This window comes from Panthera tigris, chromosome A1, assembly GCF_018350195.1.
Source record: "Panthera tigris isolate Pti1 chromosome A1, P.tigris_Pti1_mat1.1, whole genome shotgun sequence".
Taxonomy (NCBI): domain Eukaryota; kingdom Metazoa; phylum Chordata; class Mammalia; order Carnivora; family Felidae; genus Panthera; species Panthera tigris.
Window position 1 is genome coordinate 194,554,572 of NC_056660.1, and position 26,678 is coordinate 194,581,249.

The 26,678-nt window shown below is 44.3% G+C and overlaps 1 protein-coding gene across 1 annotated transcript in view; it reads left to right on the forward strand.

Annotated features, from left to right (window-relative positions):
• The first annotated feature begins 3,219 nt into the window (after nt 1-3,219).
• SLC36A2 (solute carrier family 36 member 2) overlaps nt 3,220-26,678 on the forward strand; it is a 54,245-nt gene continuing 30,786 nt past the window's right edge. Inside the window, exon 1 of the mRNA XM_042993951.1 lies at nt 3,220-3,372. The gene's annotated coding sequence lies outside the window, so the exon portion shown is untranslated. The remainder of the gene's footprint in view (nt 3,373-26,678) is intronic.

Below are 26,678 nucleotides of genomic sequence, written 5' to 3' on the forward strand. Positions count from 1 at the left end.
TAGGTGGAACACACATACGGTAAATGGCAGAAGTTTCAGACATGCTGTTTTAGCTCAGCGTCCTTGCTTTCTGGAAGGAGACACTGAAACTAAAGAGGCCCTGAGCCTGGATTTTTCTTATCCTTAAAATGAAGATAACACTCCCTGCCCTGTAGGGTCATGGTGAGGGCTAAACCAGGCATTTAAAGAATTTAGCACACAGGGCGCCTGGGTGGCTCAGTCGGTTAAGCGGCTGACTTTGCTCAGGTCATGATCTTGCGGTTTGTGAGTTCGAGCCCCGCGACGGGCTCTGTGCTGATGGCTCAGGGGTCTGTGTCTCCCTCTCTCTCTCTCTGCCCCTCCCCACCTCGTGCTCTGTCTCTCCCTCTCTCTCAGAGATAAATAAACATTAAAGCAAAAAAAAAAAAAAAAAAGAATTTAGCATGGTGGCTGGCCCATCCTGAGGACCTAAGAAATATTAGCTGCTCACATCTGTATCAGACAGGAACCATCTTAGTAGGATTGCTGTTAGGCTTGCAGAGCCTTGAGCTCCCCATCTGTAAAATCGAGGCATCAGATCAGAGGGCTTGGCATCTGTGCTGTTTAGACACCCTCGTTCTCTCACTGACCCCAGGTTATTGGCTCCAGAGAATGGCTGAGGGCAGAAGGCCAACTTCTACCCCCACCCCACCCAATTCCCCAGCACACTCACTTTACACACGGAGAAACTGAGGTCCAGACACTTGCCCTAGAACTCAGCCCCTGCCACTCTCAGTTCTGTCCTGAGTGTCCTCCTGCCTCTGTCCTCTTAAAGAAACAAAGTCCATCCACCACAGGTGCAGGTCGGCAGAAAGTTGGACATATTGTAGGACTCTGCTGGCTGGCTGGCTCTCTGTATGCTGGATTTCCACTGTGTTTTCTCAAGGTCAGTTTCATCATAACCGTTATCATCGCCCTCCCCCACTCCCGCCCCTCCTGAATTTCTCCTTCAGGAAATCCCAGACCCTTAGTGGCAAACAGGAAGACCTACCCTTTGATTCTTCAGGACAGCCATCTTTGCTTTTGAAGGTATTGGGGTGGGAAGGTTTGAGATGGGGCAAGGATCCCCACCCCTGATGAGAACGAGGAAGCGAGATAGTCTAGGTGAAGGGCACTGGCTATGGAGCCGACAGACATCTGTTTGAGACTGGCTTCATGTTTTCAACCTGTGTGATCCTCGACAAGCTATTTAACACTTCTGTGAACCTCAGTTTCCTCATCTGTAAAATGGGTTTATAATGCCTACAAAGCAAGGATGCTGTAAGGACTCAATGAGATAATGTAGGTAAAATAGCATGTTGCTGGCACAAAGTCAGTAGCTGTCATTATTATAGCTTCACCAACCCTTCATCTAGTGTGGGTAAGAATACCAACATGCTAGAGAAACATAACTGACAGAAAGCTGTGGATGTTGGGCAGATCTTTTCAATGAGCCTTACTTTACCCATCTGTAAAATAGGAGAATTGAAAACCTCGTTATGACAATCCCTGCCAAGCAGAAAACCTGCTTAAACACTTAAACATGTCTTCATATTAAAAATTTACCATTTACATTGCTCTGCCCTTAATCAGCACTTTTGAGTGCTAGAGATATTTTAATGCAGCATGAGAAAAATTACTTAAAAAGCCAGCACAAAAGGGAATTTAGCAACACTTTTCAAATATTTTTTTACCTTCTGAACCTTTTGAATGAAATCACAAGAGGAACGCAATATTTAATACAAACCAGTTACCTTCACATACCTCAGAAAAAAATACACACACCCACACACACACACACGCACACACACACATATCTATGTATGGGAACATGTATATCCCGCACTCACACATAGAGAGAAGATGGTGACATAGCAAATGTGCTAACCTTTGGGGAATCTGGTGAAGGATATATGGGAAGGGTATAAGGGTATATTTCTGCAACTTTTCCATAAGTCTGGAATACTTCCAAATAAATAAAGAGATCAGAATTTGATCCACAGCTTGAAGTGATTCTCACATCCATACACAGATAATGAAACCAGGGACTGGAAGCAATGAGGCTTGTCCAAGTGCATATCGCTGTTAAGTTCCAAAGCCAAGGCTTAAGCCCTCACCTTCCAGCTTCCAGATCAATACACTTGTCCTCTCAGATGCTGCTTCCAACCATCCTCTTCTCTTTTCAGTTTCCCTGCTAGGTCTCCTTTTTTTTTTTTTTTTTTTTTCAATGTTTATATGAGAGACAGAGAGTCAGAATGCGAGCAGGGGAGGAACAGAGAGAGAGGGAGACACAGAATCCAAAGCAGGCTCCAGGCTCCAAGCTGTCAGCACAGAGCCCAACGCAGGACTCGAACTCACAAACCGTGAGATCATGACCTGAGCCAAAATTGGACACTTAACCGACTGAGCCACGCAGGCACCCCTTGTTTGACAGTGCTGTTACTGGGTCCCCCTGCCACTGACTTCTCCACTGTCCCCTCCCTACACACACACACACACACACACACACACACAGGGCATCCTGAGCTGTTATTCAGAGCTGATGCCCCCATGTTACCACAAGATATAGAATCACAGATGACAGACAGATGGAGCTGGAATAAAGCATGAATGTGTACAGATTTTTCTAGACACTCACACCATGCATAAGGAAACAGATTTCTCCAGTACAATCTATATTCTTTTCCATCCTTCAGTCAGGATCCATTGCATATTCTGGTGTATAAGATAGTCTCCCCTGTAAACTCGAAGCAAAAGGAATCCAAAATTACACTGCAGGCTACAAACCTGTTAGTGCTGGGAAGTCCCCTTCCAGACCTGAAATTAGGGATGGTGCTCCCCCTGGTGGGCTGCATGCAGAAGCACAACTCCTACAAAGACACCAGCTTGTACATTCTGAGGTTTTCTGTAAGGGAAATCATCATCATCCATGGGCCACAAAGCTGCTCAGGGGTAGAGCCTTTCCTGAGCATGGAAGAGGACACTCAAGTATAGATTGCTGGGCTAGAATGCCTTTAAGGTCTTTTCAGTAACTGGTCCTGTTATAATTCAGTAGTTCCTTGTACCTAGTGGGGCCATGTCTTTGGAGTTTTTCTCTCTCAAGCTTTATGATGGCTGAGATGAAGGAATTTAGAATAGTACACAGTGAGTGAATGGGGTCTTTACATAAACGGGGGCCACTATATAATTATGGCTCCTCTGTTTACAGATTCTGCCTCTGGAAAACGAGATGCAGTACCGTGTTCAGTTTCCACTCATTCTACACGGAGGGCTGTTCAAGATCACCACCCTGGACATAAGCCTAGGGGCCTTGGGCTACCTCAGGTTTGGGACCACCACCCAGGCAAGCATCACCCTCAACTTCCCCAACTTCTGGTGAGTGCGTTCAGGCTTCAGAGCCAGAAGGCTGATGTGCAGGGTGGGGCCGATAAGCGTCCCCTTATCAGAGGGGAGTAGCACAAATGAAGATCAGGTCTATCGGGGTGGAGAAGAGATACTAGGAAACCGGACTGTGGGGAGAGGTGGACTAGATAAATCAAGAGATCTGGATTCTTGTCCAACATGGCCATTAATTCTCCTATGTTCTAGAAACGATATTTCCCCCCTCTTCCTATAGACTTCAGTTTCCCCATCTACCCAACAAAGGGATTAGACTAAATGATTTCTAAGTGCCCTCCCAACTTTGACTGATGTATTAACCAGATCCCTTTCATTTGCAAGTGACTAAAAACCAATCCAATCTGGCCTAAATTTAAAAAGAGAGAGGGGCGCCTGGGTGGCTCTGTCGGATCTCGTGGTCTGTGAGGAGCCCCGCATTGGGCTCTGTGCTGACAGCTCAGAGCCTGGAGCCTGCTTCCGATTCTGTGTGTGTCTCTCTCTCTCTCTGCCCCTTCCCTGCTTGCTCTCTTTCTCTCTCTCTCTCTCTCTCAAAAATAATATTTTAAAAATTTTTAGAAAAAAAAAAAGAAAAAAGAAAAAGAGAGAGAAGTCCATGCATATATCTACCTTCAGGCACAGCTGGATCCAGCTGTTTAAGTGGTATCAGCAGGACTCTGTCTGTCTTCATCTGTCACGTTTGTTTTCCTCTGCATGGACTTTATCAAGCATACTCTTCCCACACAGCATACAGTGGCAGATAACTAACTACTAACAGCCTCTCAGTTACTCTCAGCCCTGTGTAAAGAGCTTTTCTCTTTTCCAAAAGGTCCATTAAATCCCCGATTTGATTCTGATTCCCGCAGCTAGGGTCACATGTCCATTCTGAACCAGTCCTATGGCCGGGAGATCAAATAAGCTGATTGGCTGACCTGGTCCCTGTACCTTGCTGGGGTGGGTCAGGAGTTCCTGGAACCTAGTTGGACTGAGAGCAGGGATGGGGTCACTCCTGCTAACCGATGGGGTGACAGTTGCTAGGTCAGTTAATCCAACCGAGGTCCATTAACACAGATCATAATTGCAGTCAAATCTGAGGACCACAGATTATTTGGTAGACGTTCTTACAACTTCTTGGTAAGTCAGACAAGGTGGTAAATGGGATATCGCTATAGGGTGGCTGACAGCTTCTTTTCCGTTTTGCTCACCATTGTGACTTCCCAGAAGTGCTCAGGTTCTCAGGTACATAGACCCCCCCCTCTTGTATTCTCCTCCCTGCTTTATGTCCTTACATTAACATCCTCGGAAATAGTCTATGTAAATTTAAGTAGAGCTTAGCACGGTGACAGTCACATAGAAGTGACTCAATATTAATTTTCGCTATTATTGTCTTCCCCTGAAAATACAATCTCATACATGGGATTCCCTTTCTTTAAAAAAGAAAAAAAAATCTAGACTGAGATACATTGTTTTCCTTGTGTGTGATTTCTAAATTGATCCTTGGCTACTGTAAGTTAATGGCCCTAAAGAACAGAAACTCAGATTCTTAATCTAATGTGTAAATAGTAAATATTTAGAAATATGTGGTAACTTAGATTTCATTTTGAATGACTGATTCAACTCATCGTTAATGTAATGGGCAAGAGGGGCATCTGGGTGGCTCAGTCAGTTAGGTGTCCGACTCTTGGTTTCGGCTTGGGTCATGATCTCGTGGCTCATGGGATCGAGCCCCGCATTGGGCTGTGTACTGATGGCATGGAGCCTGCTTGGGATTCTCTCTCTCTCCCTCTCTCTCTACCCCTCCCCCCCCCCAGTCATGTGTGTGAACGCACGGGCTTTCTCTCTCAAAATAAATAAACATTAAAAAATATACAATGGAGAAGAGAGAATACAGATATTTACTGAGAACTTCCCAAATGGTTTACAGGCGTGGTCTCATTAGCCCCATCTGCCAAGGGAGACAACAGCACCAGGTCAAGGAGTCCTAACATGATTTGGCCACATTCCCTAGCCTCATGGAAAGGCAGACACACACACACACAACCAATTCCTGTTCTATGTGAGAGTCTCTGTAACCTGGACAAGTGTTACGGAAACTCAAAAGGACAGTTAATTCTGAGCAGGGAACAGAGAGGCTCCACAGGGGCCTCTGAGACTTGAACAATGAGCAAGAATGTGACAGATTAGGAATGGAGGGAAAGGCATTCTTGGCGGAGGGAACAGTATGTGCAAAGGCACTGATGCCAAGGGTGTGTCTCAGACCCAGGGGAGGGCTCTCATTGTCTGGTACTGTTGCAGTGTTGAGCATGGGGTTGGGGGCAGAGGCAGGAACTGTTGTGAGATGAATCGGTGAAATTGCACTTGATACACAATGGGCTTTTAATCCCAGGCTCAGGTTTGACACTTTCGTGTAGGTGATGAGATACCATTAAAGGCTTTTGAGCATTATAACATAATCACTCATCTTTTCTCTGTCTTATGTCCACTAAAAAGTAGTGTGGTTCTTTTTTATATTCTTGATAAAAATGAGCCCCATGTATTTAACAGTTTATGACCAGAGACCATCAGATACAGCCCTTGCCTTTTGGTAGGCAGAGTATATCCCCATTTTACAGATGAGGCCAGTGAGGTTCAGGGAAGTAAAGTGACCTAGATAGTGTTTTGTTTTGTTTTGTTTTGTTTTGTTTTGTTTTTAGAGAGAGTGTGCACAAGCAGGGGAGAGGGGCAGAAAGAGAAAGAGAGAGAGAATCGTAAGCAGTCTCCACACTGAGCACAGAGCCCAATGCAGGTCTTCATCCCACGATCCTGGAATCATGACCTGAGCCGAAATCAAGAGTCAGATACTCAACTGACTGAGCCACCCTGCACCCCTCTAGATAGTTAATGGTAGAGGATGAGTTAGGATTTAGACCTCCTGCAACACAATCTAGTTTTTAGAACGTACACATCATACACTTTGACCTCACGTGAATTTGGTTATGAAAGAGGGAGAGTGTGCTATTTTGAAAGGGCTGGTGGTTTCACCCATCACCCCACTGATTGAATAGATGTCCCTGAAGAAGGTGAGCTGGGAAGCATGGATCTGCCTCCTTTTCTGTGGGTCTCAGTCCCTTCAGGCCCTTCAGAGACTGAGGCTCTTGCTACCCTTTCTGGAGTAAGCCTTTGGTGGCTAGAAATCTGTGTATAATTTTTTGCATTGTATGGCCTCTAAACACATTGCTGTATTTTAGGGTGTTGAAGGGATGATTCAGGGCAGTTTGACAGTTCCCCATTTCTGCCCCTCACTGAGGCATCACGGGTCTCCCTGCTGTCCCTCAGCAGGTCCTCTAGAGGCTGCTGGTATCCACAGATGGATCTTTCCTGATCCCCTTTGCCTTCTAAAGGTTGTACCCGTCTGTCAAGCTCCTCTCCTTGGACAGTGCCTGCCTCACCTCCCCTGCAGTTCTGTGTCCCTCTGGAGATCATCCTGCCCGTCACTGAAGCACTGGGCCTTCGTGGTACACCTGGGCACCCACACTGCTGTGGTCCATCTGACACATGAGTAAAAGGCAGGGAGCCTTGCTTCTCCTGTCCCTCCCTCAGGACCCCAAAAGTTTCCAGAAGTCAGGCTACCAGAACCTCCCTAGGGCAGTGCAGAATTTCAGGCAGAGTACAGGTTTGTGGAATTAGGCTGGACCTAAGGGGAGCTTTGGTGCCAGGAAACAGCGTACAACTCTGGCCAACTTAAGCTGAAACAAAAGGATTTGGGGGCAGCTCAGAGTCAAAGGGAGAAGCTAAAGAAGCGAATCTTGAAAAAGACAGAAATCAGGGAGAACCTGAGATTAAAGTCAGAGGAATGAAGAGAAAGCCCCTGGGATAAATTTCCTTCAGTTCTTTTCTGTCTTTGTGCTCTCTGCTGAAGATGCACATTCTATGGAAACAGAGTTCAGTTACCCATGCCCATCCTTAAACAAGGGAAGTTGGGGAATTCCGACTGTGCCACCAGGACCCCCATACAGTGAGGGAGGGATGCTCCGTCACAGCAAAAGTAGGGTTCTAATTATCCTTACAACTTCCTCTTTGATGCATGGGTTATTTACAAGTGTGTCATTCAGCTTCCAAATATTTGGTGGTTTTTCAGATGGTCTTTCAGTTGATTTCTACTTTAATTCCATTTTTGTCAGAGAACATTCTTTCTGTATGATTCCAGTTTGTGGGTTTTGATTTATGGCCGAGAACAGTTTATCATAGCCTGTGCCCCATGTGCACTTGAAAAGAACGTGGTATTCTGCTGGTGTGAAATGGAACGTTCTATAAATGTTAAGTAGGTCAACTTGATTGATGGTGTTGTTTAGGGCTTTTATATCCTTGCTGATTTTCCACCTACTTTTTCTATTAATTACTGGGCGAGGAGTATGGAAGTCTCCAGATACACTTGTGGATTTGTCTGTTCTTTCAAGTCCGTCAGTTTTTGCTTCATATATTTATTTGGTAGCTTTGTTGTTAGATATAATGCACATTTACATCATTTAGATTTGTCTCAATGACTTGACCCTTTTATCACCTGTATAATGCCTCCCTTTATCTCTCACAGCATTCCTTGTCCAGAATCTGCTTTCTCTAATATTAATACGCCCATCCAGGATTTTTTTAAATTAGTATTTGCATAGAATATCTTTTTCCCCTTAATTTTAACACATTTATATCTTTATAGTTTAAGTGGGTTTTTTGCAGACAGCAGTTACTTGGATCTTGCTTGTGTATTCCATTTGGCCACCTCGTACAATTGGTGTCTTCAGAACATTTATATTTAATTATTGATGTGCTTAGATTAAAATCCATCCTGCCATCTCTTGCTAATTTTTTTCTATTCCATCTGCTCTTTGTTTTTTCTTCTTTCTGCTTGCTTTTGGATTGAGTATTTTTAAAGGTTCCATCTTAGTATGTTTACCTCTTTCAACTTGTTTAGGAGCTGTCCTCAGTTTTAGACATCTTTAGTTAATCACAGGTTAATTTCTGTTTTCTTTCTTCTTTTTTCTTCTCTTTTCTTTTTTTATTTTACTTGAATCCAAGTCAGTTAACATATAGTATAGTAATGATTTCAGGAACAGAATTCAGCGATCCATCACTTACAAATAACACCCAGTGCTCATCCCGACAAGGGCCCTTCATGCCCCTCACCCCTTTAGCCCATCCCCCCAGCCAACACCCTACCAGCAGCCCTCAGTTTGTTCTCTGTATTTAAGAGTCTCTTATGGTTTGTCTCCCTCTCTGTTTTTATCTTATTTTTGCTTCCCTTCTCCTATGTTCAATCAAGATTATTGTCAAATAACAATTTACCGTTTCATGTGTAGTATAAGAACCTAACAATAGCATACTACCAAGTCTTTCCTCCCATTTCTGTGCTATTTTTCTCATGTATTTATTTTTATATATGCTATAAACCCATAATATGTGGCTGCTGTTTTTGCTCTGAACTGGAGATAGTCAGACTTTTTCTTCAACGGCCTGATGGTCAAATTTTAGGCTTTCAGTCCGTATAACCGTATTTCACCTATTTAACTGTGTCATTATAGCTCAGGGCGGACCTAGACAATACATCAACTGATGGGCATGTCTGTGTTCCAATAAAACTTTGCTCATGAAAATAGCCCACAGGCCATACTTTGCTGATTCCTGCTTTAGATATTTAGATAATCCAATCTCTTCAAAAGTAAAGGAAAAGTATCTTCTGTATTTGCCTTTCCTTTAACTATTTCCAAAGTTCTTCATTTCTTTTTGTAGATCCATAACTGTCATCATATTCCTCCTTCCTGAAGAACGTCCTTTAACCCATCTTATAGCACAGATCTGCTGGTAATGGATTATCTCAGTTTTTGCTGGTTTAAAAAAGTCTTTATTGCTCCTTAAACCTTTGAAAAATATTTTCTCTGAGTTGAGAGTGTTCATGTGTTAGCACTTTCAAGATGCCATTCATTTTCTGCTGGTTTGTATGATTTCCGATGAGGATGCTACATTTCTTATATTCCTTTCTCGGCATATACGTGTCTTTTTTCCCCTGGCTGCATTTAGACTCCTGGATGGAGTCTAAAAATGGAGGCTAAATAAAGTTTTCTCTTTATTTTTGGTTTTTATTCATTTGAATATGATGTGTCTAGATAAGCGTGTGTGTATGCACGCACATTGTATTTATCCTATTCTGTTTTGGTGATTTTCTCTGAATTTCTTGATCTGTAGTTTTATGTGTTTATGAAAACTGTTGGCCATTATTTCTTCAAATATTTCCTTTGCCACATTCTTCTCCCTCTGGGATTCCAATTACTAATATGTTAGACTGTTTTATATTGTCTTACAGCCCTTTGATGTTCCAGGTTTTTTTCACTCTTTTTTCCTTTTTGTATTTCAATTTGAACTTATCCTCAAGTTCACAGACTCTTTCCTTAGTTTCCTCAAAAACTCTTCATAGTATTTTTTTATCACCAGCATTTCCATTGGACTATTTTTATAGTTTCCATCTCCCCACTGAATTCTCCATTTGTTCACACATTTTGTCCAAATCAACTTCAGAAATGCCATGAAGTACTCATAAATAGTCATGTTCTCAATTCTTTTTGCCTTCTGGGGTTGTGGAGAGCAGTGCTGGAGCTGAATCAGTCTGTGAGAACAGCCTCTTTAAGAAGAGGACAACCAGGGTAACAGCCGAGAGTTTCCCTGCTAGAGTCACAGAATCTCAGAATTCTAGAAGCTTGTCATCTTGGAATCTTGGAAGCTAGGGTTCAAAAAAATTTCATAGGATTTTAGAGTTGAACTTTAGAGCTTGAACACCTCCAGGGAAGGGAGTTCACCAGCTCACAGGGCAACTGAGTTCAAAGGGAAGATGCTGTCTTCCTTCAGGCAGGAGGATGATGTTAAGGCACCGCTAGAGGGAGGCCAGTCCCTGCTCCCTGTCACAGTCACAATAAAAGTAGGATGTACCCTGTCCTGGACCTTCACCTCCATATACACCAGGAATGACATAGCCACTGATCAGAAGAAAATCTAAGGAAGAGCAGTACACAGCTTGTCTTCTCTAAAGTGTTATGTAATGTTATGGGATATGGGGTCTTAGTTCCTCCTCAAAGGGAATGGATAAGAAAACAAGACTATGCCCTAACCTTCGTGAGCATCTTTTTTCTTAAATTTGCTTTTCCAAATCTTTGTTGATTGTTGGATCTGATAATAAGGCAGATTATTATTATTACTAGAGATTATTTTAACCTCACTAAACCTCAATTATCTCATCTCTAAAGTGGAATCAGTTTCTGTTCTGTTTCCCTTTCGCCTTTACTTTCCCCCCCTTTTATGCTTTAAAATGCCATAATTTTACATTAAAAAGTGCTAATGATATATTGACTGAGAAAGACGTGTAGTAAGATGATGCATGTCATCCACTGCCATTTGTAAAAATTGAGTGTGTGTGTGTGTGTGTGTGTGTGTGTAGATCAGTGAGTGTGTGTTTTGTGTGTGTCCAGAGGGGCGGTGGGGGTAGGGATAACAGTTGATCTCTAGGTGGTGGAATTGTGTATATATTCACTCTCTATGTATATTTTCCACTTTTTCTACAGTGAATATATTTTTTAGAAAACCAGATTATATAAAAACTCTAAAGTTGTATACAAATATAAGGAATGATTGTCGTGGTTCATGCAGAGTTCCTCCCTGAATTTATTTATTTATCTTCCCTCTTTACTTACACCAGTGGTTCTCAACCGGAGGTGACCCCTGCTCCCTTCCCCAGGGGACATGTGGCAATATCTGGAGACATCTTTCGATGTTCACAACTAGGGGTATGGAGCTACTGGTATCTAGTGGGCAGAGAGGCTAGGGATTCTGCCAAACATCCTACACCACACCTCATAGGAGCAATTTAAACCAGAGACTGGCCTCACGGAAGTTGATACTGAGTGAGGAAATAAAGATTTTCTATTACAATTTATGTAACCAACCTTGTATTACAAAACATCCAACTCGTTTCCAATATTCTGTGACAAACAATGCTACAAAGAATATTATAGTGTGTGCATTATTAGGAAATGTGAGTCTTCTTCAAGATAGATCCCAAGGAGTGGCATCCCCGGGCCAATGGACACAACCACTTTTAGTCGTAACAATGATCGTAAACCCAGGAACACGGATGGGGTCTAAAAACAGAAGCTAAAGCAAAACAGCAGAAAGCAGAATGAGATTTTAACATAATACCATTTACATGAAGCATACAGAGCAACAAAGCAATAATACACACCTCAGAAGAGAAAATACAAGACAGTACAGGCCAGACATATCAGAACTGTTGCCTAGGGAGGGGAAAGGAATGGTGTAAACCGGCATTTCTGTACTTCAGCGCTGCTGACATTTTGGGCTGTCTAATCCTTTGTCGTGGGGACTGTCCTGTGCATTGGAGAATGTTTACACTATCCCTGGTCTCTACCCACTAGATGCTCATGGCAGTTGTGTGGAGCAAAAATGTCTCCAGACATTGCCCAACGTTCCCCATGGAGGCGAGGTGGGAAAATAGCCTCCAGTTGACATAAATAAAGGAGAAAGGTAAATGAGCCAACCAAGATAGGAGTCTTGCATGGGCCTGTGATGACAGAAGAGCAGTTTCCAGAAAATATGATGAACTCAACCTTTAGCACCCACATTTTGAGTAGCTGAAAAGAAGTTACTACTAAATTATCTTTCAAAGAAGATTCTTAACAGAACACGGAAGGACTTCTGTTCCTACACCTTTGTCAACCAACACCTGCTATTATTAAACCTCTTTTATGTTTTCCTTTTTTATTTTACCAATCTGAGTGGTTAGAAAAGAAAACTTATTTCATTGTGTGTGTGAAATTCAGCATCTCTTTGTATGTTTATTGACTATTTGGATTCCCTCTTCTGTACCTGATTTGCACTTACATATGCCAGTTATATGCTTCTGAGGTTTGACATCCAAGGGGAGGAGGCAAAGCCTTCCAGAACTTTTCTTCATGACTGTAGAAAACCTCATTGCTTCCTTCATTTAAGCAGCAAACATTTGCTAAGGGCTAGGTACTATGGTTACCCACACATTTGCTGCGTAAGCAGTTTGAAAGGCACGGCAGCTCAGGTCCCTTCCAGTCTTACAATTCTAGAAGACAGAGTATTGACGTGAGTGGGGAGAAAGGTTGAATGAAATGACAAGAGTCTTAGAGTCAAAGAACAGCTGGGTAGAATCTTCAGAGGCTTCTCAGAGTTCTGAGCTCCTATAACAAGAGGTCTCTACAGTCATTCACCACCTGCTTATTGGGTGACCGACCCTGTTCTGAATCCTGATCAGCCCCTGAAAAGGATGATTCTCTTCTCTTAGAAACACAGAAGGCAAAAGTCAACTGTTCAGTCTTTAGGCTTAAAAGTTCTCTCTACTGACAAAAATATTCTCTTTTATCAAGCTTTCTCCTGGGCACCTAATAGCATTTCAAGGGCATTTAAGCATTTCTGTCTCTCCTCAAAGGGAGGAGGCTATAGCCATTCAGGAGACAAAGAAAAAGAAGAAGAGATGGTCCAAGGACACAAAAATAACGAAAAGGAGAGATCAGTTTGCTAAAATCCAGTCTCCAATCTCCAGGTTTGGGGAAAAGTCTTGTTCTTGAGATTTAGGAATATTACTTGATCTTTGAGCCTCAGTTTCTTTCCCACCCAGCCTACCTCAGGGGGTTTGAAGAGATCTAGGAGTTAACTAATGTGTGTATATATATATATATATATATATATATATATATATATATGTATGTGTGTGTGTGTGTATGGGTATATATATATTGTAGCTTATATATATATATATATATATATATATATATATTATGTATATTATACACACATATATATGTTTTGTTGACAGCTAAGCAATAAACAAATGCAAAGTATTGTAAAGATTATATTGGGCCACAGGATATCAGAACTGGGAGAATTTGCTAACAATAGAACCCAAACTGCCCTTGAGTCACCTTTACCCTACTCTGCCATTTTATGGACAAGCAAAAGGAGTCTCCAAGATGGCAGGTGACTTGTTCAAGAGTCATAAAGAAAATATTAAAGCCACTGTGGAAAACAGTATGAAGGTTACTCAAAAAATGAAAACCAGAACTACCATATGATCCAGCAATTCCACTACTGGGTGTCTGTCTGAAGGAAATGAAAACACTATGTCAAAGAGATATGTGTACCCCCATGTCCATATAGGAGCATTATCTACAATAGCTAAGACATGGACAGTATAAGTGTCCCATCAAGAGATGAATGGAGGGGCGCCTGGGTGGCTCAGTCAGTTAAGCGTCCGACTTCAGCTCAGGTCGTGATCTCACAGTTCGTGGGTTCAAGCCCCGCATCAGGCTCTGTGCTAACAGCTCAGAGCCTGGAGCCCGCTTCAGATTCTGTGTCTCCCTCTCTCTCTGACCTTCCCCCATTCATGCTCTGCCTCTCTCTCAAAAAAATAAAAATAAACATTATGGATAAAGAGATTTTATATATATACATGGTGTGTGTGTGTGGTGTATACAAATACAATAGAATATATTCAGCCATGAAAATGGAGGAAGTCCTGCCGTTTGTGACTATGTGGATGGACCTTGAGGACATTATGCCAAGTGAAATAAGTCAGACAGAAAAAGAAAATACTCTGGCAATCTCACCTTATATGTGGAATCTGAACAACAAAAAACGAGCTTATAGAAAAAGCGATCAGATTTGTGGTTAGCAGAAGCAAGGGATAGGGGTTGAATGAAGGCAGTCCAAAGGTACAGACATCCGGTTTTAGATATGTAGGGCCACCTGGATGGCTCAGTCAAGCATCTGGCTCTTGATTTCGGCTCAGGTGGTGACCTCACAATTCGTGAGATCGAGCCCACATGGGGCTCTGTGCTGACAGTTCAGAGCCTACTTGGGAATCTCTCTCTCCCTCTCTCTCTGCCCACACCACCCCCCACTTATGCCCTCCTCTCAAAATAAATAAACATTAAAAAATAATAAAATAGATATATAAGTGCTGGGGGTGTGATATACAGCATGGTGACCATAGCTAACACTGCTGTGTGGTATAAGTGAAGGCTGAATAAGAGAATAAATCCTAAAAGTTCTCATTACAAGGAAAAAAATACTTTTTTCTCTTTCTTTCTTTCTTTCTTTCTTTCTTTCTTTCTTTCTTTCTTTCTTGTATCTATATGAGAAGATGAATGTTAACTTACTGTTGTGGTCATTTCGTGATATATGTAAGTGAAGTCATTATGCTCTTTACCTTAAACTTATATAGTGCTATATGTCAATTGTATTTCAGTAAGACAAAACAAAACGCCAGAAAACAAATATTCTGTAGTCACTTTGACTCAGAGGACATTTTGTTATGAATACATCAAAATCCACAGACTCCAGCTTATCTTTCCATGTGATGGTTAAAGAGGCTTGTTTCTTTCCTCATTTCTGAGTTTGTCTCACTTGCAGGTATACCCCAGGGTTGTAAATGAGATAAAGCTGAAGAAAGGGTGAGAAATATTTCCACCTTCCTTGATACTTCTACAAAAGACCAGAAGCTTACTGATTTGTTTTTCGGGCTTTATCAAATCGTAGCCTCAATATAGCCACGTTGAAGTTGCCCCACCAAAACAGCCTATCCCTATAAAGCATTATTAGCAGGGCTGCGAAATCTTCTCTGTGGCCCAGTGAAATGTTTTCTAACGCTCTGCCATGCTGGGATTCTGCTACCGTAGGGATGTTCCCTCTAGGTCAGTTGGAAGCCAGGTGTCTCCTTCACCTGCAGATTCCATGGTCATCGTGACCCCCAAACTGGACCTAGTCACGTCCATGAACAGCAATGCCCTGGTCCTCCTCATTCCGCCCCTCCTGGAGATCAGCAGCTACTACTCAGAGAGGGTGGGCCCCCTCATCACCACCCAGGACACCCCGATCATCGTCCTGGGCTTTGTGAGCTTTGTGGTGGGGACCTGCCAAGCCCTGGACAAACCAAGCCAGATGGGAGACCCTGTCACCTCCCCCAGCTCTGCTGGCATCTTGGAACAGTTACCAGTTTTCAACTTGACCGTTCTCCGTCCACTCCCTGAACTGAAATTCTAGCCTTGTTTGAGCAAAGAGCCTTCTTTCATTGTCCATGCCTGTATTTTTATGGGACCTCCATGGTGCTGGGCAGAAATGGAGTCAGAAGATCTGAGTTTTAATCCTGAGCTCTGTCATTTACTCCTACCTGATCTGGGCCAGGCCACATACCCTCAGGCACCTCAGTTTTACAAATGTGGTTAAAGAGTCCAGCATCACGCACCTCAGAATGTTCTGGAAAACAAATGAAGATATGTGGACAAGCATTCTTTGAAAAGATACATTTTCTACAGATGTCAGTGATTCTTGTTACTTTGCTCTTTCCTCCTCTAAGGGCCAGAGAGGTATGAGGAGAACCTGCCTTTCTTCAAGCCAGGCTAACCCATCTCTTGTCCTAATAGCTTGGGAGCTGAGAAGACACCGATCTGTGATCCAGGAGACCTGGTTCCAGCAAGCCCAGGAACAGGCACCTTTGATCCAGGCTTGCCATGGGCCAGGAAATTTACAAAATGCACCCCCTACATTATGTCCTTAAGTCATCCTCAGAACCCTATAAGGTAAATGGTATCTCCTCCATTTTACGAGACAAGACACTAGGGCTCCTAGAGATTAGGTTACAGTCTAAGTCAGACTTTCAGTAAGTGGCAGAGCCAGGATTTAAGCACAGGCCTACTGGACAATGAAGCCCACGTTCATAACCATTACACCATGAAACTACCTCAACTACATGACTTAAGTGACATCTCTTTGGGACTCAGTTTCCCAATCTGTAAAATGGGAGGGTTGGCTAGATCTCTGAGGGCCCAATCTAAGCCATCTTTGCTCTACACACTTCAAAGTCTTCTTAACAAGAGGCTGACCTCTCTTTTGCCACCAATTGTTGGGGCCAGTTGTGATCTTGCCTTCAGCCTTCTGCAGCCCCGGAAATAATTGCTTTCCCTGAGCCTATCAACTAGAGAGGAACGATGACGGGTTTGCAATCAGTGGTCACCTCAACCAGATGAAGATACGGCACTAACCTAGCGTCTATATAACATGAGCAGCATCTTGACTTGGGGGAACAGCACTGAACAGAGGGGTTCATATAGAACTGACTTTTAGTCCCAGGGCTATTTTCAGCTAGCTGGGGAGTGGACATGTGGAAGGTCCACTTTCCCAGTGTCCTTTCCCTCATTCTAGAAACAGTGCCCTGATTTTGCCTTAAGGAACCACCCTTTCTCCACTCCCAGTCCATGTAATTTCAGAAGGACAGACTCCACCTTAACTCCAGGAGTGGGCACGTGACACGTCCCTGCCCATAGTTTTTTGTTCGGAGGTGGTCATGTGACCCAAGGGCTTTGATCAATGATATCAGGAAAGGGGGATCTTTGTGCTGGGATTACTCAACCCGGACAAATTAACCTGGAGCTGTAGTAAACAGATTCTCAGACTGCACTGCAGAAGCACGTCTCAAGCAGGAGAAAATGAAGCCAAGAGATGGAGACGAGGCCTGTTGATATCATTGGAGCTCCTTCCTTCACAGGTGCCTGATGCAGGTGCCACCTTGTACTTCCCATTCCCTGGGCCAGTTTTCTTTTTGTTTGAGTCACATTGGGTGAGGTTTCTGACATTTACAACTAAAGAACCCTGACTAAATCTGTCAGTGACCTTGAGCAAGGTCACCTTCTTTCAAGGTTGCGCATCCAAAATGAGAGAATTGAGGCTCTAAGAGCCTTAATAGCATCAACATTCTTTAATTCTCTATTGTAATTAAAATGGAATCTCACTACACATCCATCAGAATGACTGTAATCAAAAAGATGGCAATACGAAGTGCTAACAAGGATGTGGGGAAACTGAAATTCTTGCAAACCTCTGATGGGAATGTAAAATAGTCACACGTTGAAAAACAGTGCGGTAGTTTTCAAAAAGTGAAACCTATACTTATCACATAGCCTAGAAATTCTACATCCAAGCACTTATCCAAGAAAAATGGAAACAAAGCCGATGTCCACACAAAGATGTATTTGCAAATGTTCACAACAACATTACTCATAATAGACCCAAAGCTGGATACAATCCAGATGTCCATCAACTGGTAAGTGGATAAACTAAATGTGGCATATCCATAGAATGGGATATCATTCAACAATTAAAAGGAACAGACTATTGATACATGCTACACTGTGGATAAACCTCGAAAATATTATTCTAAGTGAAAGAAGCCAAATGCAAAAGACTACATACTGTGTGAATCCATTTATGTGAAAAGTCTAGAAAAGGCAAATTTACAGAGACGAAGAGCAGATAAATTATTGGTTAGGGCTGGGGGGGTAGAACCAGGGATCAACTATAAATGGGCAGAAGGAGACTTTCTGGTGTGATGGAAATCTTCCAGACTGGCTTGTGGTGAAGATTGTACAACTATAGATTTACTAAAATCATTTAATTGTACGCTTGCAGTGGGTGAATTTTATGGTATGTAAATTATAACAATAAAGCTATTTAAAGATGGAATCTCTTCCTCTGCCCTCTCATTTACTGGCTGAGAGTCTTTTAGGAACATTAGAATAGAAGAGAAAGATGCCTCCTTCAACCACTGCCTCTTAAAAATCTCCTTTCAAGTTTACGTTTTTCCAGCAACTCTTTTTTGGCATCAGGAAAAAATGCATTAGAGATGTACGTCCAGTGGGACGGCCAGGAGAGATCTAAAACATTCATGGATGTTGTGCCAAAGTTAGCCAACTTAGGAAGGTGTGGAAACGTTAGCAGCTGAAGGCATGGTGGTTTAAACAGGTGTCATTGCTCTGGAGAAAGGAAATCCTTAGTCTGACATGTTTTAAAGCTCTAGGACTAAGTAATTTCACATACATGGTTTCTGATGCGACTGCTTTCGAATCACTGAGGCACTTGCAAAAATGTAGATTCCTAAATCAACAGTTTGCTGTGGGCCCCAGGAATCAGCATGTTAACCAGCTTCCCCGGTGGTTGTCTTGCCCCCTGAAGTTTGAGGACCACTGCTTCAGCCAGTAATGGTTACTCATTGGGTGGGAGTGGAAGAATTTCACAGGGAACATGTCAAACGAGTCACAAAATTCAAGTTCTAATCCTGTAAAATAGCAGTGGGTTTCTGCAAGTGGAAGACTAAGAAGGCACGGAGTTCACGTTCAGAAAAGATTGATTGGCTTCTGTCAGAGGTTGGCAAACATTTTCTATGAAGGACCAGATAGTAAATATTTTAACCTTTGTGGGCCAGTCTCTGTCATAACTAAGCAACTCTGCTGTTGTAGTGTGAAAGCAGCCATGGACAATTCACAAATGGAAGACCTGGCTGTGTTCCAATAAAACTTTATTTACAAAGATAGGCATCAGGATAGATTTGGCCAAAACAGTGTCATAGTTTACCAATCCCTGCTTTCGGATGTCACAAAAGAGAGAAATCAAACAAGATCAGTATCAATTCTTGGCATCCCACTCATCTTGTAAGAAAGTACAAGTCAATAAAGTCTCTTACTCTACAAAATCAGCAATGGAAACTCCATCTCTCCCATGTCAGAAGATGCACCCCACCCGGCTGGTGCTAGCATGACTCCTTTTAGTACAAAAGAGAGTGATGGCTTTTGTCATGCTGCTATTGACTGCCAACAGTCTTCCTGCTGCCTACTACTGCCTGTTACACATAGTGACAAATTCCTTAGCTATGTGGGCCTGTGGCTAAAGCTGGGAGGGAGGTTAAGGCTGACCTAGGAACAGACCTGTGGCTTTCTGAATAGAAGACTGAAACTTTGGGAATGAGGATTTCCTGGTTGTCCACCAGCACATGTGGACGTGTCATTAAACCTCTCTGGCCTCAAGTACCTCATCGGTAGCTAAGGGACTATATAACCCCTCCCCTTCTTCCTCCCAGGTTGGTTGTTAACATCAATGGAATTCCGGATGGATTAAGTCCTGGGGAACCATAGTCCTGTACCCACAAGAGCACCCTGCCTGGGTAGATATTAGCTGCCGGATCTCTCTCCTTGGCCCCAGTTACTTTCCTCTTTTTTTCTTCCTTAATGATCCTCACCTTTGAACAAGGAATCATAAGCAGGTAGAGGGGGAAAGACACCTCTGAAGTTAAATTTGAGATAGAAAATTATCGCCAGTTCTGTAGCATGTGTTTTACTGAATTTATGGCAGAGAGCTACAGCCAAAAAGGCAGATTGACCACAACCTAAAACCCAGCAGTTAACCTCAGTATGGGAGGATTTTGTTGAACTGCTTCCTGCCTTGTCTTTGTATGAGTGGATGGGAGGGTGGCTCAAAGCTAGACTTCAGTGTGTGCATTTCTCCTTGCAAAAGCACAGGGGGAGAGCCAGTCCTGAGAGGGGAATTGCAGGGAGGAGAGAGCAGAGGCATGTACTATGTGTGGCTCACAGCACTAAGAATGAAAAGGAATACACACCCCCTCTCCTCCTGGTGCTGATTGTCTCCTGCTCAGGGGGGACCTGGGTACTCCATATACTTGTCACTCCTCTGTTTTTCTTCTAGCACCTTATCAGACTCCCCACCCCATCCCCACCATACGCTTAACATACCCTTTTAAAATTTTGATTTTTGTTGCAAAAATGACATATATATCTTTAAAAATTAAATCATTGAAATTAAAACATGAAATCCTCACCCCTGCTTCCACCCCTGTGTCTCCACTTACACAGCTACAGTGTAGGAAGGACTATTATAAAGTCGTCCAGATCTTTGCATGCACGTACAAACATGGGTGTGATCTATGTGTGTCTTAGTCCATTCACTCTGCTGTAGAAACAAAGACTAGGTGATTCTAAACAACAGAACTTCAGTTTTCACAGTTCTGGAGGCTGGAAGTCCAAGATCAGGGTAGCAGCATGGTCAGGTGAGGCCCTTCTTCTAGGCTGCAGAATCCTCATTGTATCCTCATGCGGTAGAAGAGAAAAGGGAGCTCTCTGGGGCCTCCTTTATAAGGGTGCTAATCTCACTCAGGAGGGCTCTACCCTCATGATCGAATCATCTCCCAAGGGCTCCACTTCCTAATACCATCACATTGGGCATTAGGATTTCAACATATGAATTTCAGGGGGACGCAAACACTCGGACCATAGCAATGTTTCTATATGCATGTGTATTTATGCATGGGTGGGTGTTTATGGTAGTATGTGTGGATGGCTTCTTATTTTTAGAAAAAAAAAGGGGGGGAGGGATTATATTACACTTAGTGTGGTGGGCATTTCGTATTTCACAATAACATGCCCTGAACATCCCTCCACATTAGTAGGTACAGATGTACTTGAATCTCTTCAACAGCTGCAGCGACATTTTCCTCAATAGAATTGCAATAGTTTATTTCATCGGGATCCCCTTGATGTACATGCAGGTGGTCTCCAACCTGTTGCTGGTACAGATAATGCTGTGGTCAACACCCTGGTGCCTAGCCGTGCAAGCATCTCCGTAGGAGAGATTTCTAGAAAGTGCATTGCTGAGTTAAAGGGAATGTGTTTTCTAAAATTTCGATGAATCTCACCAAGTTAACTTCCAGCGCTATGTCAGTGTTATTTTAAGGTGCCTGTCTTTGATCAGTGGAGAGGTCTCACCATGCTGTCCCTTGCATTCCAGCACCCAGTGTTCAAGTTTTATTTCTCCTATGTGATGAACATCTCTGTCTGCCGCCCAGGACCCATCCTCCCTTCCTCTGGTAATTGTTCCCTAATTATCCTTTGGAAAACCACTTCTGCCACCCGCCCTGTACATAGTTCTGAGGCCAACTCTGTCCTCCCCTCCAGAGATGAACATATAACCCAATCCTGGACCACCAGACTCACAGTGGCTGCTTCAGGCATGTGTGTGTGTCCCAATCTGCCTAATAGCAGCTAGTGCCAGGACTATTTCTAGAACTACTGAGAAAGAGGGAGAGTAGCCCCGAGTCACCCCTCCTTCTTGTCCTCCTACGGAAGCAGAGCTCAATCCGTCAACCCCCAATCCCAGCTAAAGGAAGGGGGGCCTAGGTGCAGGGCAGAGTCCGTTTCCCTGGGCCTACTTCTTCATATATAAAATGGGGAGGTTGGACTCTGTGTTCTCCAAGGTCATTTTGGCTCGTGTGATTATGCCCAGAGAAGCACAGGGACTTGTCCAAAGTATAGATATTTTTCGAGGCAAGAGATCATTTCCTCCAGAATAGCTGTTCTATAAACCAGACTTCATAAAATGAAGACATCAGTATTTACCCAAATGAGTTGAAAGCTTATGTCCACATAAAAACATCCACACAGATGTCTATAGCAGGTGTGTTCACAAATGCCAAAGCTTGGAAGCAATCAAAATGCCCTTCAGGGGGCGCCTGGGTGGCTCAGTTGGTTAAGCGTCCGACTTCGGCTCAGGTCATGATCTCGCGGTCCATGAGTTTGAGGCCCGAGTCGGGCTCTGTGCTGACAGCTCAGAGCCTGGAGCCTGTTTCAGATTCTGTGTCTCCCTCTCTCTGATCCTCCCCCGTTCATGCTCTCTCTCTGTCTCAAAAATAAATAAACGTTAAAAAAAAAAATGCCCTTCAGTAAGCGAATGGATAAATAAATTGTGGTACACCCAGATGGTACAATACTTTTCAACACTAAAAAGAAATGGGTAAGGTGCCTGGGTGGCTCCCCTGCTCAACTCTATCTATCTCTCTCTCAAAAAATGAATAAACATAAAAAAAAAAAAAAGAGGGCTATCAAGCCATGAAAAGACATAGAGGAACCTTAAATGGATATTACTTAGGGAAAGAAGTCAATGTGAAAGGGTTACATACTGAATGATTTCTATTACACACATTCTGGGAAAGGCCAAACTATGGAGACAGTAAAAAGATCAGTGGTTGCCAGGGGCTGGGGGGAGGGAAGGGTTGAATAGACAGGATTTTAGGACAGAAAAACTCTTCTGTATGATAATATAACGGTGGATACATGTCATTGTACATCTGTCCAGACCCACAGAATGTACAACACCAAAGGTTGACTCTAACGTGAACTCTGGATTTGGAGTGATAATGATGTGTCAGTGTAGATTCACTGATTGATTGTAACACATGTCCCCCCCCTGGTGGGGGATGTTGATAGTGGGGGAGGCTAGAGGCTGTGAGTGTTTGGGGTCAGAAGGTATAATGAGAACAATCTACTTTCTGCTCAGTTTTACTGTGAACCTAAAACTGCTCTACTAATAATAATAAAACAACTTTTAAGACAACATCAGGTTTCAGTAGATAGTCCCTAAACTGAGAACCGTATTTTAGGTTCTTTTCCTGGCTCTGTCCCAAACACAGTGTGTCTTTGTACATGATCATTTCCCCTCTTTGAGCCTCGGTTTCACGACCTACAGAATGAAGAAACTACTCTATGCTTCAGGTTCTATGAGCCTCTGACATTCTAAGAATAAAAAGGGAGGAAGGAAAGAAGGAGAGAGACAGACAGACAGGCAGAAGGTGAAGGGGGAGGTGGCAAAAGGAAGGGAAGGGGAAGGAAAATGGGACAAAACAACCACAGAGTCATCAAGTGGCAGATAAGGAACTAAGGAAGAAGTCAAATTGAACCAGAGCCATCAGCAGTATCTGTATTGGGTAGATATGACCAGGAAAATGGGTTGTCCCAGAAGCTGTGTCTGCGGCTTTAGTCGGAATGAGACAAGCTCTAATGCCCCAAGGGAGACAGTTACATTTATTTGATGAGCACTAAGTGAGAGGGAATTGTGTGCACACCCATGTGCTAGGTACACTAACCCAGCCAGGGAAAAGAAATGTCTGTATATAAACACTGTGTGCTTAACGGTCTACAGTTTGCTTCTAAAGTCAGACAGATCTGGGTTTGCTGACTGGCTGTGTAAGGTAATCAGGTCAAAGATGGCCCCAAAGATATCCACATCCCAATCCCAGAAGCTGTGATTGTCACTTTATATGGCACTTTGCAGATATGGTTAAATCAAGACTCTCAAGATGAGGAGATGATCCTGATTATCTAGGTGGGCCCTAAATTAATCACAAGTATCCTTCTAAGAGGGACGCAGAGGGAGATGTGATGACAGACAAAAGAAAACCACGTGACAGACACAGAGTCAGAAAGAGAAGTCACTACATGAAAATGCAGGAAGGGCCAGGAGCCAAGGGAGGCAAGGAACGCAGCTCTAGAAGCCAGAACAGACGAGGAAACGGACTCCCCCTGGAGCCTCGGGAGGGGCTGGGGCCCTGCCAACACCCAACGTTAGCCCATTGAAACCGATTTTAGGCTGGCATCCAAAGCTCCAAGGGCATAAGTTTGTGATGTTTCCAGCCACCAAGTTGGTAGCAGTGTCTTAAGGCAGCCAAAGGAAACTGATATAAGCAGGGCAAGGACTTTACCTCTCTGAGCCTTATTCCCATCTGTTAAATGCAAGTACATTCATTCATCAAATGTTTTTTGAGAACCTATCGTGGGCCGGCCCTACGCACTGGGGATTCCAGGTGCCCAGGCCTTCCTATTTTCATGGAGCTTAAATTCTAGTGTGAGGAAGCAAGAGCATAAGCAAGACCATTACATACAGTGCGAAGCAACATGAGAGTAAACGGTGGGTGTGGACACACAGTTACTGGGTGGCCGAGGGCACTTGCTTTGGACACGGTGGTCAGGGGAGGGCTTCGGAGGAGAAGAAACTCGAGCTAAGACCAAGGGGCCAAATGCACAGGATAAACGGTGAAGGCACCGGGAGCAGAAAATGCTTATCTCCAAGGAGAAAAGGACAGAGTTTATTGGAGCACAAAAAGGCAGCTGGCATGGCTGGGTGTCCTGTTCTAGAGAGAGGGGCGACAAGGTGAGGTTGGTAGGACGGCAGGGCCCAGAGCATGCAGGGCCTTGTGAGCCACAGTGAGGAGTCTGGATTGTATTCTCGGGGCAGTTCGGGGCAGGGGGAGGTTGTAGGCAGGGGAGGGCCATCACCACTGGCCACTGTGAGGACAGATTTTAGGTGGGGAAGAGCAAGGCAAGGAAACTGCCCAAGGAGCTCCCACTGCCTTTCAAGGGGGAGGTGGTACTGGCTCGGAGGAGGGAGAGGGCAGTGAGGATGAAGGGTGCCGGGAGTGTGAAGTAACATGATGAGTGTGGAGTACCTGGCATGTAGGAAGGGCCCAATAATGGAAGCCTTCCTTACGGTATTATTATCATCAGCACCATCATCGCTATTCGCGTCTACTGAAAGCAAAGGGAACACGACTCACTCCGTATAGTATGAGCGGAGATAGCCCCGCAGCAGCTGGAAGAGGCCCCATGGTGTCCTTCCTCGTTCCTGTCCTCCAGGAGAAGCCACTTCTGAAGTCACTTTCTGCCCCTCCCTGACCCGTCTACCTCCCCCCCCCCCCACCCACAAGCCCATAATCCTAGAAATGGGTCAGAGCCCACGGCTGCTTACACAAACGCATTCTTAGGCCATCTAGGAGCTCTGAGGGATAGTTTTTAATATTAAAAATGGCATGGTAAGCCTGGTGGACCTTTGGAGATTAGATCTGATACAGTTTTTTCATCTGTAATTAGATCTGTGTGCTCCTCGAAGTATCATTGTTTGGGCCTTTGTCTGTCTGTCTCGGTCATACACACACACCTCCATCGCCACCAGCACCCTGACAGCCGAAGGCCCCATCGTCTCTCACTTGGTCCACAGTCACCTCCTCGGTGTCCCCCAGCCTCTGTCTTGCTCTTCACTCACCTCTTCTCCACACAGATCTTCCAGAGCACACTTCGAATAACATCCAGACCATTTGCCAGCACCTGCACCCCCACCCTCCGCCTGCCTGTGCCTTTGTCTGGCCTCTGTCCCCTGCACTGCCACAACTCCCCTCCCTGGCCCCCTTCCACACTCTGCTGTGCCCTCCCCTGGGCCCCCCCCCCTCCCTTCCTAGCTCTGCCTGGAACACACTGCCAGCCGTCTCTCTGCCCCTGTCCCCAGTTTTCCCACAGCTGGCCTCTTCTCTTCTTTTTTGGTTCTTGGCTCCAGGGCCACCTTCTCAAAGTCCTTCTCTGACAAATTTACCTAGATTGCCTCTCCCTTCCCACCACCCTTATCTTCCTTCAAGGCGCTGACCACAGTTTACCACTATCTCTTTCTCCTTTGTTGTCTGGCTCCCACACTAGGCAGGTTGTCACTGACGGAACATTTGTGGCTCCCAACATTCAGATGTTGAAGCCCTAACCGCCACCCCAGGATGGCTGTATTCTGAGATGCCTCTAAGGCAGTAATTAAGGTTAAATGAGGTCACAAGGGTGGGTCTCTGATCCAGTAAGATTAGTATTCTTCTTACTAGTTTTTTTTAACCATTTATTCTGTTTTCGAGAGACAGAGAGAGACAGTGTGAGAGGGGCAAGGACAGAGAGAGAGGGAGACACAGAATCCGAAGCAGGCTCCAGGCTCTGAGCCATCAGCACGGAGCCCGACACGGGGCTCAAACCCACAAACCGCGAGATCACGACCTGAGCTGAAGTCGGACACTTAACCAACTGAGCCACCCAGGTGCCCCAAGATTGGTGTTTCTATAAGAAGAGACACCGGAGAGGGACCTCACTCTGTCCACACACTACACCAAGGAGAACCATGGGAGACCATGAAGAGAAGGCGGCTGGCTGGCTACAGACCAGGAGGAGAGCTTGCACCAAGCACTGACCCTGCCAGACCTCGATCTAGGACTGCCAGCCTCCAGAACTGTGAGGGAGTAAATATCTGTGCTGTATCTGCCCAGCCTGTGTCTTCTGTCCTGTGACTCCAGCTAAGACACAGATGCTTGTTTGCCTATGAGGGACATAACAGTTGGCACGTGGCAGGGACTTGGTAAATATCAGTTAAATGAGTGAGCGAAACTTCTCCTCTGTGCTGCATTTCAAGGTGTCTGGGAAATGGTGAAAGCATCAGGGCTTGGAAATCAACGGACCTGGACTGGGTCATAGTCTTGGCCCTGCCATGGCACCACCATAAACTCATTGTGTCCCTTCCCTCTCTGAGCCCCAGTCCTCTGATTGGTAAGGTAGTACAACTCAACAAGATGACCTTTTGAGTTCCTTCTAGTGATAAAATGACATAAGAAAAAGAGCTCCCCACTCTGGGGTGCTGACGGTGAGCGGGGCACTCACTGTACTTGTCCCTTTTCTCTGCTGCTCCTCCCTCCTGCCTAGAGAGGGAGAGACACCCATGTCGTCAGCATGTCACAGGTGAGAAACCCCAGAGCAGTCCCCACCAGAAAGGGAAGGAGT